Consider the following 3,452-nt stretch of genomic DNA (forward strand, 5'->3'; position numbering starts at 1 on the left):
ATTCCCAATGCTCTAAGAGGCTGAGCATTCAGAGCACTCCTCAAGAACAGAGCATGCTCAGCACCTAATAGAAGGTGCTCTGGATTGGACCTTCACCCTGAGATTTGCCAGGCTGCCTTGGGAATTCAGATACCCAAGGGAAATGAGGCATTAAAATCCATACCACACCTGTGAAGAATCTCCCTCTTATTGTTTAGATTAAATCCTCAATGACCTTGTCTATTTCTGAAGCCTTCAAAGCAGGTCGGTATCTATACACCAAGGGCAGAAAACGAGGGAAGAGTTTTCCTTTGATTTTCTTTCCTTTCATAGTTTTAAGACTCACCTTAAATGTTATTTGAAGACACTAGGCCAAATGCTGTTAACTTCATTAAAGTCAATGAAACTCGTACCAGCAGAGAATTTGGCCCTGGGCTGTTTTGTGGTTTAATTCTGTAATGCCTTTAGCAAAATGCCTAGGGAACTGTTGCAAGAATTTGCAAGTGCAGCCTCTACAAAAGAATGTCAATGTTGCCCAGCAAACTGCACTACGCTCATGTTTTATATAACTGCACTACGCTCATGTGTTCTATATAGAACCACTACATTAATTTCTGTACACTTTGGGAAGCTTTTAACCGCTGCACTTGTACAAATCTGATACAGTGACATGGCAAATCAAAAGGATATCTGAAAGTGAGACTAGTTTAGAAGCACAGTTTACAATTTATATTCCATACAGTCAACCAACTCTTCTTGTTGTTATGTCTAGAATACCTATTTCTGGGGTGGGCACTGGTGAGCAACTCTTACTGGAGCACAAAGCAGTGATAGTTACAGTGGGCAGTGAATGGTTCAGTTTTTCCCTGGCTGGAATCCAGATGAGGCACCAGATCCAGCTCCCAATCAGTGCCACAGAATAGTCCCACCTCTAACCCAACGGGAGTTGATCTGGGCCCCTACTCAATAGCGACATAGTCATTATTATCTAAAGGGTAACTGAGTAGCCTATGTAAAAGTTTTTGGTCAGTCTGTCTAGCCTAGCCCCTAGATATCTAGATTATCTAAATCTCTGTCCCCTTAGTAACTTGTTAGCTTTCTCCACCTTTGGGTCCAGGATGGATTTGATGCATAGATTAACCTGCAGTCTTACCCCTAGGACAGATATCATTAGGGTTATTAGTCAGCACATTATTGACACAAACATCTGCACTGTGTGTGCTGCTTACTTCATACCTGATACATGGCAAGAAGTCTTCAATTTCAGAGTGCAGCCAATACCACACATATCCACTTTCAGTTTCTTTCAAATGCATGTGGTTTAACACCACCAGCCATATGGCAAGTAGGTGCTCTGCCTTCTGCTCAGAATACCATTGCTCTTGCACAGCAAAAATAAGCCAGGAAATTACTACATACATGCCTAAAACAACAGCTCCAAACTAGTGATTTTTAAAGTGCAAATGTGGTAGATTCAGACCTATGCTAAAAGCTACAGCATCAGATTCAAAATGGGGAAAAATGCGCAGAAGAATGTATAGAATATTAAGAGTAACAATATCCACTCTCCGTTACATTGCAGGTAGCAAGGCAACGTTTACCTTGGTCCAAGAGCTTTCTGCTCCCTCTCAGTGCCCTACTTGCGTTTTCCTGCAGCTGACATCAGAAATGTATAATTTGAGTTTAATGAAGTACTTTTATATCACGTGATCACAATCGCAGCTATTCAGAACTTTTTCCTAAAAGAAACTAAATAGCAACATAAACAATTTACGTAAAAATTATAACCTTAAAAAAAAAAGATGAAAAATGCTAGCTGAAAAATCTGATTTTTTTTCCAGCTTGTAGGAACTCAGCTGTTGACACAAAAATCAAAAAAATCCACTAGAAGTATGTAAAAAATAATTAAACTGAAAACCCAGTATTTCACTGGAAGTTAGGTCCTACATAACGTTCTCAAAATGTGCCAATCAAAATGATAAAATCATTGGGCTAAGATGTAAAGATTTTGGAAATATTTATAAATATAAAGTTTAATATTACAATGGGTTATTCTTCATCAGTAGTCTAAAAAATTCCTCAAGTGTCATGAAAACTGGTGATTTCAATAAAAAACTAACCTACATACATATTTGCTTTAAAAAGAGCTGCTGATTTATTTTAAGAACACTGTATTTCTTAAAACAAAAAAAAATTAAAATAATTGGTTGAAATTTTTCTATATCTATTTGTTGTGGAAAATAAGTTACAGCCAAAATGAAAATTTTCTGCAAAACATGTTGCATTTGGGTCAGAAATCCATCTTTTATTGAAGAAAGGTATTGAGAAAGATTCAGGCAGGTTTTAATGATGATTAATACTTCTAATTAGTACCTTGTGTATCAGGACCCTCCGAGTACTTTAAATAGCAATTTATTAAATCAAAACACTTCTATACCTGGTAGACAAGAATAACTTCCATTTTATAAAACATACACACCTGTCTTTCTGATTACATGGTATAAACCAGTGCTGTACAACAACCTGTTCTAGTTCTGAATGAGCTAGTTTCAGTAGCAGAAGCAATATTTCCTCATTTAGCATGGAGCTCCATTCGCTGTTTTCAGGGCTAATTAGCTGGGGCAAAGTGCCATGTTAATGCAGCTCTGTTGCTTCCTGTACCTGAGCTAGCTCATTTTGAGCTAGTTTGATCTTTGTGTTGCACTGCATATACACACATACCTCAAGATATTAACAGCCTGTTTTTCAGGGGTGCTGAGCACTTTCATCATCATTTAGCTTCTGTGGAGTTGTTTGGCAGTACTATGGAAAGGAAGTTTGGCACCCGGGGCAAAGCTTGCAGCAGCAGCCCACCCTTGCCCCATGGACAGATCCAGGGGGCACATGCCCCACCCCCTCATGCTTGCCTGGGAGGCACACAACAGCAGGAGGCACCCTCCCCACCCCCATCCCAAGCCATCCAGGACAAGCCACTCATGGCTCCATCCTGTGCTTTGCCCCAGCTGGGGAGCACCTATTGGCGTCCCTTCTCTTCAGCACCTGGGGCGGTCACCCTGCTCAGCCCCACTTGCTATGGCATTGTTGTCTAGTGCTTATACCTTGTGCTGGATTTTTTGCCCTAGGTTGAAATTTACCCCTAGTGCATTGTTCAGACTATTTTCCTATATCCCATATTAGCAAGTAGGTCAAACATAATTCCATTTTTTAAGTAGTTTCTTAACACCATTTTTTGGGCAAAAAATTCAGCAAGATGTAAAAGATTTTAGAAACCCATCTCATTAACAATGTGAAATGCTTGATTACATTCCTGCATACTTCATGACCCCCTGGGCGACAGTGACCACTGCCTGCTAGAATTCACCATTCAGCGCAAGGTAGCAAAGGCAAGCAGTCAGGTGGTGGCCCTAGATTTTAGGAGGGCAAACTTCAACGAGCTAAGGAGGATAGTTGGAGAAGCGCTGAAGACTCAGAGG

The sequence above is a fragment of the Gavialis gangeticus genome, unplaced genomic scaffold (assembly GCF_001723915.1).
Source record: "Gavialis gangeticus isolate Ggan-Ray unplaced genomic scaffold, GavGan_comp1, whole genome shotgun sequence".
Taxonomy (NCBI): Eukaryota; Metazoa; Chordata; order Crocodylia; family Gavialidae; genus Gavialis; species Gavialis gangeticus.